Below are 13,996 nucleotides of genomic sequence, written 5' to 3'. Positions count from 1 at the left end.
AATAGAATATGTGTCTAAGTTTTATAGAAAAATTGAGATATTGGCCCAAATTTACTTTCCTAACACTTCTGCATCACCCTGAATAATTGTCAATAAAAAACATAGCAGATATGCTATGTGACTAATAAAAACATAAAATACACGTTTGTCAGTGAAAAACACGTAACAGTTATTACAATGTAATTTAGCTGATGGGTCTGAATCCAGCCGTATCATTGGGGAGATTCAGCACAGTCCGAATCTGCACAGACTGATGTGCTATAAAACAGACAAAAACATAATAATATAGTTTACTTACAGGTAAATGAGACATGAGTCTGTTTGGTTGTTGTCCAAAATACTTGGAAATGGCTAGCTCGTAGCTCTCCTCTCCTCCCTGCAGCAGTGTGCGCGTTCCAGTTTGTGGGGGCGTGGCTTGGACGGACTCACTGACGGGAGGGGGAGCAGCGGGGTTGAATTTAGAGTAGGCAGGAGGAGGTGCTATTTTCAAATCTTGCTAGCTCTCTTGCTAGCTTTCCAACATTACCAACCCTAGCTTTAAGTAGAGTCTGATGAGTTGGATCTGCGGGGTCCATTGTAAATGGCCAGTTCGCTCTGTCGATTATCATTATCTGCTTAATTTGCACTTTTTAAAGCACAAGCATCACCTGATGCCAGAATTCATGGTACGGGCTATGATAAATTCTCTTTGCTGCGCGCAGAGCCATTTTATAAATCTTTTGGGCACATATGCTCCCCATTAGTAAACTACTTACATACTGGTTCCATGATGTGAATTAACAACTCACATAATAACCTGGCATCTCGACCACTGTGATGTGGGAAAGAAACGTCCGTCTGTCCCCCAAGAAAGCAACAGTCCTGTTGTTACGACCTAGTCTAGGGGTGCCTAGGGCATAACATGATTTGGCCCCATCTTCCTCGATTCCCAAATAGCCACAGGCGAAGAATTGTATATAAGGAAATATTTATTTACACAAATTAAATAGTGAATGTATAGATATAAATATAATACAAAATCGAACTTCAGGGTGGACCAAGGCCAAAATAACAAACAAAACAATCCTATCTGAAAATGAAGAAACTTACTCTAAGGAAACAAATAACAAGAACTTAGCTCCCTGACTAAATAAACAGGAGAAAACAAGGTTAACAAAACTAGCAGTCCACCCTTACTAATCAACATAAACTATACAACCCATATCTACTTTTAAAGAAACCAAATCAGAGACAAAAGTGTGGCCGGTTGGGAGAGGAGGAGGACGAGGTTTTGCCTGCTGCCCGCTGCCTGCTGTCTTCAGACTGTCGCCATCTTGGCTGCTTTTATAGCTGGCCCCTCCCAGCTGCAACCAATCGCAGGCCAGGATGCAAACCTCTTCAACCAATCCCCGCATCGAGACGGCACACAGCTATTTGCCTGTTAAGAAAACCAAAGAAACACAGGGCACACAAACAGACCAAAACAAAAATATGACCAGTCATAACACCTGTATAAAAGGGACATGGTCGAGATAAATATGGAAATCCTCCGGCCAGGCAGGACCATACAAACCAGGCACCGGGTGAGAAGAGGAGCTTCCAGGGCGATCAAAGGCAGTCTTGTCCGTCCCTCACTGTCTTTATTCCCTGTCTTCTGGGAGAGTAGTCCCGCCGGTACGACATGAAATAGGATCGGGGTGTTTAGGGTAGACGGTTATTCCTGGGGCAGCACGTCTTGGTGATATTTCTTCAAATAATTTTCAGCAGCTTGCAGTGTTGTGAAGGTGCATCGCCCTCCCTCTAGATCCATTGAAAAGCTGGTTGGATGTAGTGGCCTGAAAGTGATGTTCTTTCAGTCAAGCATTACATCGTCTGATCCGCCGGAAGAGTCAATAGTCAGCCCCCAGACCTCAGTCCAGTCCAGGAGAGATCTACTTCAGGTATGTTTACAAGACAATACAAAAATACATGGAGTTTATTTTTCACATGAATTTCTCTCTGGAGATAAATAAAGTTTATATATATATATATATATATACATACATACACATATACATATATCAATCAATCAATCAATCAATCTACTAGAAATACTACTGTATTACATGTAGTTAAATAGCATTTGGATGTTCAACTTTTTGTGCAGGGTTGATAGAAAGAATGTCCGGAAGTAATTTAATAAGTAGCAAAAGAGTGGAATATAGGTTCATATTAAAAGTAGCACCATACACTATGCCATATGATTCATCACTGTCAATACCAAAGATATCATTAGCTAATGACTGCTCTCTGCTCTTCTTAAGGCAAGGCTCGATGGCCATAGAAGTCAAAGGCTCCAGAAGAGACTAACTGGGGATTTCCACTGGGTCCGTCAGCGGCGCGGAACGGCTGTGCTACAGTTTAGCTCCGTCCTCTGCCCGGCGTCAACTCACACCGGGAGCGTTACAGCAGCGGACCAGAGCATGCTCTTGTAGAGAAAGCTGCCTTTTAAAATGAAGTTGCACTGTTTTTTTGTTTTTTTTTGTTTTTTACAAATATTTTTATTGACTTTTTCAATTACAGTACAAAGACACAAAACAGAACAAAACAAGGCACATCAACACGTACAAAAAGGCACTTGAAGATATTCCAAATGTGGAGATTTAAGTGGTACATTTTACTGTTGTGGTAACTGACTGATTCTCATCATGGCGTTTAAGGAAAAGAAAAGGATAACACTAATGAGTGACCAACATGTACATACACAGATGGAAAAACATTGTGTACTTATAGAACGCTCCCACCATCCAAAATGCGATCAGTAATCTTATTAAAAACAAACAAAAAGTTACATGTATAAAAATATATATATATATATATAATACAACAGTAGACTACAAAGCTGCAATAAAGTCCTCCCCCCTCAGAAACTGCATAAATGAGCCCCAAATCTTCTCAAAAGTGTTATATTTCCCTTTAACAACATATGTAAGTTTCTCTAAAGCAAGGCATTGCAGTAATCCCTCAACCCAACTCTGCCTACTTGGTCTGTGAACAGATTTCCATGACAGTGCAATTTTATGTTTAGCTTCAAGAAGACAAAATACAACCATCTTCTTCCTGCTATCGTTCAATGTACAGCTTGCAGGGAAACAACCAAAAATACAAAGTTTAGGACAAAGAGGAAGTTGCTCATTGATGAACAGAGACATAATTGTAATAATCTCTTTCCAAAATTCTTGAATGAGGGTGCATTCCAGAGGCAGTGAAACAAGCTACCCTTCTGTATACCACACTTGACACAGGTATCTGGTGTATTAGGGTAAATGCGGTGTAGTAACTCTGGTGTAATATATGTTCTCATCACCCATTTATACTGTAGGAGTTTAAACCTTGTGTTTATTGTTTGTACTTGGCACTGGTAACATATATCCTGCCATTCTTCTACAGTGATTCCTTCAGTAAGATCTGAACACCATGCTAATCTTTTATCCTCTGAGGATTCTTTTGATGCAGGTATGATAATCTGATAGAATTTTGAAATTAGTCCAGCTGTTCCATAATGGTTCAAAACTGTGTTTTCTAAAGAATTTGGACCAGGAAGGTTTACCGTATTCTGTGTCTTTGTTATGAAGCTTCTTATCTGAAGATACTTGAAAAAATGTTTAGAATCAATGCTAAACTTTTGCTTAACCTCATTAAAACTTAAAAGAGTGTCATTCTCATACAGGTCTGAAATTTTACTAATACCTCTGTCTGCCCATAACTTGAAACCAAGGTCATTAGTACCTGGTGTGAAATTTCTGTTCCCCCAAATAGGAGAAAACTGGGATAAAGGAGCATTTTCCCCAAAATAACTTAACACCTCATGCCATACTATCAGTGTGTTTCTAACAAAGGGGTTTGCAGTGTGTTTTTTTAGAGCGGATACATTTGCTGAATAAAGGTAGAGGTATAAGGGTTTTTGGAAGTTGTGAATTCCTCCATCTTTACCCATTGCAACGGTGTCTGGTGTTCAAACCAACATGAGGCTGCTCGTAGTTGGGCTGCCCAATAGTATCCCTGGAGGTAAGGGAGCTTTAACCCACCTCTGTCATATGGTAAATACAACAAGGTCATGCGCAGTACTGTTCCAAATGTAATTACAAAAAAGTTGTTTCATTTTAACAAAGAAATTAGAAGGGGGAGCAAGTGGGATGGTTTGAAAAAGATATAGGAACTTAGGAAGAATATTCATCTTTAGAACATTAATACGTCCAATCATAGAAAGAACAGATTTCCATCTGTTAATAGATTCTACTACCGACTCAACGACAGGGTTGTAGTTAGCAAGTACCATGGATTTTATTGAAGGTGTGATTTTAACACCAAGGTATGTAAAGCTATCCACAATATTCCTAAAAGGTGTAGATAGCGGAGGACTCAATCTCTCAGATCTTTTCAGAAAAAGGATTGTAGACTTAGAAGCATTTACCTTATAGCCCGAGAAGCTCCCATATTTTTCTATTAAAGTCAATAGAGTAGGTATAGATTGTTTCAAGTGTGCCAGAAATAGAACTATGTCATCAGCAAATAATCCTATTTTATTCTCAATATTATTAATTTTGATACCAGTTATCTCACTGTTGCTTCTAATCGTAATTGCTAGAGGTTCAATGGCTAGGACGAAAAGAAGAGGGGATAAAGGACATCCCTGCCTTGTACCTCTGGAGAGAGAGAACTGCTCTGAAACTCTATAGTTGGTCATCACTGTAGCCTTTGAGTCATGATATAAGATTATAATCCAACTGAGGAAGTAGCCACCTATGCCAAAACGATTAAGCACTTCAAATAGGTATTTATGCTCGACCCTATCAAAGGCCTTCTCCGCATCGAGTCCTATCACAGCCATATCAGGTGATTCTTTCTTGGCATATAATATTTATTAACCTACGGATATTGTGAGAGCCTTGCCTTTCTTTAATAAAACCATTTTGATCCAGAGCAACAATAGATGGCAAATGTGTTTCTAACCTTCTGGCAAGAACTTTTGCTATTATTTTCACATCATTGTTGATTAAAGAAATGGGACGATAAGATTCACACTTTGTGGAGGGCTTTCCAGGTTTTAATATTAAGGTTATAAGTGCATTCTGTAATGATACTGGCAGCTCATCCTTTTCAAGTGACTCTTCACCAACAGCATGTCCTTAAACTTTTTATATATTTCAATAGGAATACCGTCAGGTCCTGGTGCTTTCCCTCGTTTCATACTGTCTATGGCCTCTGACAGCTCAGACACTACAATTGGGGAGTTGAGCTCCTTTTTTGCATTCTCTGATAGGACCGGTATTTGTATCTGATCTAGGAAGCTGTGAAGCGTGTAAGGTGTGGCTGGGCTTTCTGACGTATACAATTTAGCGTAGAATGACTGGAAGGAACTATTAATTTCTTGTGGGTTAGTAATAGTTATTCCTTCCTCTGACTCAATTTCTAAGATTGATCTTTCATTCTGCATTGATTTTAAACGCCAGGCCAAAAGCTTCCCTGCCTTCTCTCCTTGGTCGTAGAATGTCTGTTTCAGTTTCATTATACTATTTAATGCTTTATTTGTGGATAAGTCATTATACTGTGCTCTTAGAATGGACAGTTTCTGTCTCAAATTCTTTGATATCTTTTTCTAACTCTATCAGTTTCAGGTTTTGTTTATTAGAGATGCTACTTGTATAACTAATCATTTGCCCACGTAAGTAGGCCTTGAATGCCTCCCACCTTGTAGACGCTGATGTTTGAGTAGTGTTCACTTCAAAATAGACATCAATATTAGTTTCAACAAATTTGAAGAACTCATTATCATGTAGCCATCGCGGGCTTAATCGCCACATGGTTGGGCCTCAACAGTGTAATTAACAAGTAGTAAAGCATGATCTGAAATGACAATACTTTTATACATTGTGTCATTCACGTTGGGTATCATACACTTAGAAATTAGGAAATAGTCTATGCGGGAAAAAGAGTTATGGGTAGCAGAGTAACATGAATAGTCCCGTCTTGAAGGGTTCCTGTGCCTCCAGATAACACAAAGATTTAACTCTCCTATAAAGTGTTGTATTATTTTCCTACTCTGCATATGTGAGGTGTCCACGCCTAATGACTTATCCAGTGTTGGGTTGAGAGTACAGTTGAAGTCCCCCGCCATACAAATGTGACCATGTAGTGTTGATAGAGTTAAAAACAAGTTATTATAAAACTGTGTATCATCACTATTAGGACCATATAAACATACCAAATTAATATCTTGATTTAATAAAGAGCCCTGGACAATAACAAATCTCCCTGTGTTGTCTCGTATGATTTTATAAACCCGTAATGGAACAGATGAATGTACAAGTATTGCCACCCCTCTTGCTTGAGAGGAGAATGAGGCAGATATGACCTGACCTGGCCATCTCCTTTTTAAAGGAATGTATTCGGTGGAAAGTAAATGGGTCTCTTGAATAAAAGCTATCTGTGTGTTTAGTTGTTTTAACCTAGATATTACTTGTTTTAATTTCACTATTTTCCTAAGTCCCCTAATGTTCCATGAAATAATATTTATTTTAGTATATCCGCTCATGATGAAGTCAGTAAGAGCTTATTTGCAACCACCTTTTTAACCATGCCATGTACTAAAATTAACATTGTGCCTTCAGAACAAACAAACAGAACAGGAAATAACACAAGCCTCTCCCAAATGAGGCAATAACAAAATAGGCCTAGCCTAAACCCTGTGCGGTTAAACACGCACATCTCCCCTCCCTCCCACTGACTGGATCCCGATTAGACTGAAGTCTGATCCTCTAGAGGAGCAGTATAGCAACCAGCATTATGAAAAAAATAAATAAATAAATAATAATAAACTACGTTAGGTCGGGCATGTTCCGACGAATGCATGTTAATGCAAATGTAAAATACAATGTTCAGCTGTGACCCAGTTTGATTAGAATCTAGTTACAGTAGCCTACATGAGTGGACAGCATCCCAGATCAAGTGTCTATGCCATCCTTAATATTAACTCGCAATCAGTTAAAGCTTACCATAACAGTCTGAGAGAACAGGGTAGAATAGACTATCTTGCCACTTAGACAGAGTTCTCCGATTGTAGCTCTTCAGCTGATGATCCTTGAGGCCATGGTTGTTGTTCGCCTTCTTCATCTTTCGGATGAATTCTTCAGCTTGGAGTGCAGAAGTGAAGTAGTGCCAGGTTTTGTTATGTAGAATTCGCAATTAAGCCGGGAACATAAATCCATACTCCTTACGCATTTGACGCAGACTTTGTTTTACTCCATCAAAAAGTTTTCTTTGTCTTAGCACTTCAGTGGACAGATCTGGGAAAAACATGACACGGCTACGATCCACCATAATGTCACCTTTCAGACGCGCTGCTTTCATAACTCGGTCTCTGTCTCGATATGTCAGAAATTTCACCATGAGAATCCGTGGCCGTGGTACATCCGACCTCAGCTGTTCCTGTGTCTGCCGTTTCCCCAGCCTGTAGGCTTGCTCGATGGTTAACGGTTGCCCTGCTTCCATATCAAGGGTCTTGGGTGGCCATGCCATTAAGAACGGACGCACATCTCCATTCTCCGACCCTTCAGGTAATCCAACCAGCCTTAGGTTGGACCGACGTTGTCGGTTTTCCAACTCTTCAATCTGTGAGGTAAGTTTCTGGACCTGTTTTTGTGTGGTATCGGCTAGGGTCGTTAGTGAAGTTATCTGGTCCTCTGCTGTGCCAATGTGGGTTTCTGCCTCTGTGAGTCTTTCAGAAAATGTCACTATGGCTTCTCTTATCACTCGGTTGGATGAAATTACTTCATGTAGCTGTGTGGAGAAGTCATTTCTCAGGGATTGTATGGCTGTTAAGATCTGGCTCTCATTGTGGCTATCCTCTTGAGTTAGCATCTCGCTAGTTGCCTGGCCTTCATTTCGCCGGAGCCTAGCCCCACACGTCTACTCAGTTGCGTGTCATAACCGGAAGCCCCGAAGTTGCACTGTTAATACAGTAATTACGGCAGCAGAATCAAATCCGAACGAGTGCCTTTAGTCTACAGTAATTACTCTAGTAGCAGCACAACTAAACGGCCCGATTTTGTTAACTTGCTCAATTTTGGTTGATTTGGTAATTTTCTTTGATTTTTGTGCTTATCCCATCTGTCAGTAGGCTACGTAGCTAGATGGAGTCTTTATCTGTCTGTTTTATTCCTGTTTGTTGCTGAAATACAATCGGGAGGCTGCACAGGTTGTTTTATTTTGAAAAACGGAAGTTTTATCATGCAGATTCAGTGTCGGACTTCCTGTCTGGTGCAATCTGCTCTGTTGAGCTTGTCGCGAGTTGGAAACGGCTCCGTCAAAAATAGAAATGCTACCTATTGATAGCGCTGCGGCGCGGGAGCCGCTGCTGAGACGTTGCTGACACGCTGCTGAAACGTTCCCGGTGGAGATGCTCTCATTGATTATAGTGTTACCTATCAGCTCCGGTTACCGCGGCGCAGCTGTAACGCGTCGCTGCCGGACTCAGTGGAAATTGGGCTTAAGGGTGGATCCAGTGCAGACTGACCTCGACATGAAAAAGAACATCGTAGACATCATTGAGGAGGCTGAAAGGAGCAACAGAGAGAGACTGGACACCATTGCAGAGGCTCAAATAAGGATAAGCCATAGCTTTGATTTCCTTGTGAGACACATCACCTCTCAGCCACCACCACCACCCATCACCCCCGCACATTCATACACACCACCACCCATGGCCCCCGCACATACATACACACCACCACCCATGGCCCCCGCACATCCATACACACCACCACCCATGGCCCCCGCACATCCATACACAACACAACACATGGGCCCTGCTCATTCATATACTGCTCTGCCCATGGCCCCAGCTGTACCTCCTTCCTCCTACAGACGACTACTAGAAGAGGAACACTCTTCTGAGGAAGACGTTGGACTTTTGTCATTGTCATAGACAAAGTGATACCAAGTTTACATTTTGTAATATTATTATTTTCGTTCAAAACCTGCCTACTGTTTAAGCACTTCATTCTTTCTCAACCACTGGGCAGAGGCCCATGTTCAGTTCTGTTAGACATGTTTACCCTGGAGTGAAAAAACTTGAATGACACTTTATGAATATGGCACTTTATTATTCATGGGATTTTTTTGTTTATTGTTGTTGTTGCAATAAAAGTCAAAATAAAGAACAAGTTTGCAGCTTAGCAGATGTTGAAACACACATGATATTAAACACTGATCATGTGGACTAATAACTAAAGGAAAACAAGTGGCTTGTTAGTTCTCCTCACTCTCTTTCCTCTCACCTCATTACTGTCAGTCAGATATGTGTTTGCCTGGGTGGGAGGCTGCAGATCCCTGTCACACTGTATGGCTTCCTGCTCAACTTGGTGATCCACAGGCCTCACAGTAGTTGTGGAGGACAAAGCAGGCATAAATGACATTAGGCAGATTACGCAGGTTTATGTCCATGGGACGCCTCAGGGCTGCAAACCTGGCCTTGAGCCGACCAAATGAGCATTCGATTACCATACGGGCCCTACACAAACTGAGTCCAAAGTATTGTTCTGATGGGGTAGAGCCTATACCTGAGTACTCATAAGGTAAGGGAGAAGGGGGTAAGCAGGGTCCCCCAAGAGAAAGATAGGTATTGGCTCCTCTTCCTCCACTATCTGCCTTTCAAGTGAAGGTATCTTCCCAGTCTTGAGGTACATGTTAACTTTGGAATTGGCGAAGACACGCGCATCGTGAACACTTCCAGGCCATTGAATGACCACATCCATGAATCTGTAAGGCAAGCAAACAGCATATTTTATCAATCAATCAATCAATATTTGTATAGCGTAAAATCACAACAAAGTCATCTGAAGGCACTTTACACATAGAGCAGGTTCTAAACCGAACTCTTCAGGTTTTAACTTTAAAGAGACCCAACATTCCCACATGAGCAACAGTGGCAAGAAAAAACTCCCTTTAACAGGAAGAACCCTCAGAACCAGACTCAGAGTGGGAGAACATCTGCCTCGACCAGTTGGGGTTGAGAGGAGAGAAAGGAAGGATAGAGGAGAGAATCACAATGAAAATCAACAATGAAGCTAGAAGGTCAGGGACTGGAATCTGTCATCCAGACGTCTACAGGCCCAGATTACCTGTGAGACCAGAAAGCACAGACAACTCCGGGGAAGAAGTTTAGGTTATTGAATGCATTAATAGTACATGAATGTTAATGGATATAGATGGATGGATAGAGAGAGAGAGGGAGGAGGAGAGAGGAGCCCAGTGCATCATGGGAGTCCCCCGGCAGTCTAAGACTATGGCAGCATACGTCAAGAGCTCAAAGAGCCCTATCTATAAGCTTTATCAAAAAGGAAAGTTTTAAGCCTACTCTTAAATGTGGGGAGGGTGTCTGTCCCCCGGACCAAATCTGGAAGATGGTTCCACAGGAGAGGAGCCTGATAGCTGAAGGCTCTGCCTCCTGTTCTACTTTTAGAGATACTAGGAACCACAAGTAGACCTGCATGCTGGGAGCGCAGTGTTCTAGCAGGTACATAAGGTACTATCAGTTCTTTAAGATATGATGGAGCCTGATCATTGAGAGCTTTCAAGGTGAGGAGAAGGATTTTGAATTCTATTCTGAATTTTACGGGAAGCCAATGCAGTGAAGCCAAGATGGGAGTAATATGATCTCTCTTTCTAGTTTTTGTCAGAACACGAGCAGCTGCATTCTGGACCAGCTGGAGAGTCTTTAGAGACTTGTTAGGACAGCCTGATAATAATGAATTGCAGTAGTCCAGCCTAGAAGTAACAAATGCATGGACTAGTTTTTCAGCATCATTTTGAGACAGGATATGTCTAATTCTTGCAATATTACGCAGATGAAAGAAGGCAGTCCTTGAAATATGTTTTATGTGAGAATTAAAGGACAGATCCTGATCAAATATAACTCCTAGGTTCCTTACAGTGGTGCTGGAGGCCAGAGTAATGCCATCCAGAGTAGTTATATCATTTGATAATTAATTTCTAAGGTGTTTAGGGCCAAGCACAATAACTTCAGTTTTTTCTGAGTTTAGTAACAGGAAGTTGCAGGTCATCCAGGTCTTTATGTCCTTAATGCATGTTTGTAGTTTAGATAATTGGTTAGTTTCATTTGGCTTTATTAATAGATATAATTGAGTATCATCTGCATAACAATGAAAATTTATTGAGTGATTCCGGATCATGTTTCCTAAAGGAAGCATATATAAGGAGAATAGTATTGGTCCAAGTACTGAGCCTTGAGGAACACCATGTCTAACTTTTGTTTGCATGGAGGATTTATCATTAACATTTATAAACTGAAATCTATCAGATAAATATGATTTAAACTATTTCAATGCTGTTTCTTTAATACCAATTAAATGTTCAAGTCTCTGCAACAGGATTTGATGATCAATAGTGTCAAAGGCAGCACTAAGGTCTAACAGGATGAGGGCAGAGAGAAGTCCATTGTCTGATGAGGTTAAAAGGTCATTTGTAACTTTGACCAGTGCAGTCTCTGTGCTATGATGAGCTCTAAATCCAGACTGAAAATCCTCAAATAAACTGTTACTATGTAGAAAGTTACACAGCTGATTGGCGACTGCTTTCTCAAGGATCTTAGAGAGAAAGGGAAGGTTCGATATCGGCCTATAGTTGGCTAGAACCTCTGAATCAAGAGTAGGCTTTTTAAGAAGTGGTTTAATTACAGCTACCTTAAAAGGACTGTGGTACATAATGAAGGGTTGTTATGTGATGCATAAATATTAATCCATTATACACACAGAACTGTTACATAATCATTGAATAAGCATTGAAGAAATGTATATTAAAATGTCAGTGGAGAAGAAGTCTCAGCTTTGTAGACAGGGTGCAGAGCTGTGTCGCCATAGTTAATAGAAGGAAGTGTGGAAAAGTTGCCAGGCAATGTGGGGAGAGACCGGGGGGGGGGGGCTGATATATCAGTAATTACTCGGCTTATTTGCTGAAAGGATTCCTGAATAGCTATCAAAGCAGCTAAGGCCACTTGAATGTCTGACTGATGGAAATAATCTGACATGTGTGTTATTGTTTGGCTGTACTGCACATGGATATGACGTCAACGTGCATGCGAGGATAGCCAGCGTGAGCAGCTCAGAGCACACTTTTGCGTTTTCAACCCTTTAGACGGGAACGCGACGGTGCAGCGTCTTTAAGATTTCCACTCTGGAGGGTGGGTTCATTTTTTTGCATTTTTAAGCCCCAAAAACGCTGTCGCCGTCTAAACGAAAGGCACATCTGATAAAATATTTTGTCGGTTTCACCGGGGAGCGTTGTCGTGTAAAGCCAGCCTTAGTGGAGCAAAGGCTTTCCTCTTTTTTGTACAGGGCTGTAGACATATCTCTGAAAATAATGACAGTCAAGTTTAGTGGTGGACAGTAACAAAGTAAATTTACTTGAGTACTGTACTTAAGTACAGTTTTTGAGTATCTGTACTTTACTTGAGTATTATTTTTGGGAGATACTTTTACTTTCACTCCACTACATTCGAAGGACAAATATTGTACTTTTTACTCCTCTACATTTTTTGCAAAATTCTGAGAAAAATAAACGTTCTGCTGATTTGCATATGGTTTGTCTTAGTCGTATTGCCGTACCTGTACTATGTCATGCCATACAAAGAAATGAAGAAACTCACACTGGGTCTTATCTCAAACCCATGATTGAGATTTGTGTCACAATTACAAAAACTTGTCTTCCAACCTGAAAAAGTATGTCGCGGTAAAGTAGCTACTAACATTAGCTAGCTTAATGTTTGTTAAATTGCAGATGAACATTTTAAACATAATTATATATGTGCTTTAGTATCATAGTTGCCATTTTTAAACGGTTTAAAAATATGGCACCTGTTGCAGTCCAGTTGAATAATTAAGACTTTCTGTTCATTTTTTTTACACAATTCATATCAAAGAGTCCAAGGTAGGGGTTAGGTGTGTTGAAATGTAACTGTGTTCTGAGGCTTCTTGACTTTATGTGTTTATTTTTGAGCAATAAACATGTCTGAAGCAGAATCACATCAGTGTATTTTATAACAATAAAGCTACTTTCCTGTATTTTCTGAGATATGTTTAAATACTTTTACTTAAGTAAAAGTACTAAAGTATTTGCTTAAACAATTACTTAAGTAATATTTTGATTAAGCTACTTTTACTTGTATTGGAGTAATATTTGACAATGAGTATCTGTACTTTTACTCAAGTAGTGAAGTTGTGTAAGTTTACGGTGACCAGACGTCCCCGATTTCCGGGGACAGTCCCCGTTTTGGGTGACCTGTCCCCGGTCAAACCTGTCCCCGAAAATGTCCCCGATTTTGACACTAAATGGGGGAAAATGCACACAGACTCAAACACCAGTTATTACGGTAGACATTAAACGCATCGGCAGAGGAGACGTCGTATGACGTACGACCAGATGCAGCAGCGTCAACAGCTACAATCTATAGGCGGCAAAAAGGAGTGAAAAGAAGACCAACAGCAGCGATAAATTGTATGTTGTGTATGAACTTATTATTTTGTGTGAACTGGCAGTAGACTTGGCTGTGTTTGTGAAGTGATGTAACGTTAAAGTAAGTATGATTGTTTATCTGAACTGAAGACCTAACGAAACGTTATACAAGTCAGTGAATGAACGTTAACATTATGACACTGTTTTCATATCTGTCATTAGTGAAGCTGTAACGTTAACGTTAGCATGAGATTACCAGGTGATGACATTGTATGTGGCTCTGTTTTGGAAGAGAGGGAGGTGGAAGACTGCTTTGGTAGCATATGATTTTTCCCGTAGGCATAGGGACCTAGGACTCTGTTCAATTAATAAATTAATTAATAATAAGTCAATGGTTGATAGTTGTGTGGGAAGACAGTGTTGTGTGGGTAACCAATGACTGTAGTAGCTATAAATGCAGGTCATCTGATTGCCTGATGCCCTGAGTCACTGTTTTGTATGTTAGTAA

This window comes from Scomber japonicus, chromosome 17, assembly GCF_027409825.1.
Source record: "Scomber japonicus isolate fScoJap1 chromosome 17, fScoJap1.pri, whole genome shotgun sequence".
Lineage (NCBI taxonomy): Eukaryota > Metazoa > Chordata > Actinopteri > Scombriformes > Scombridae > Scomber > Scomber japonicus.
Note: the sequence above shows the minus strand (reverse complement) of the source record.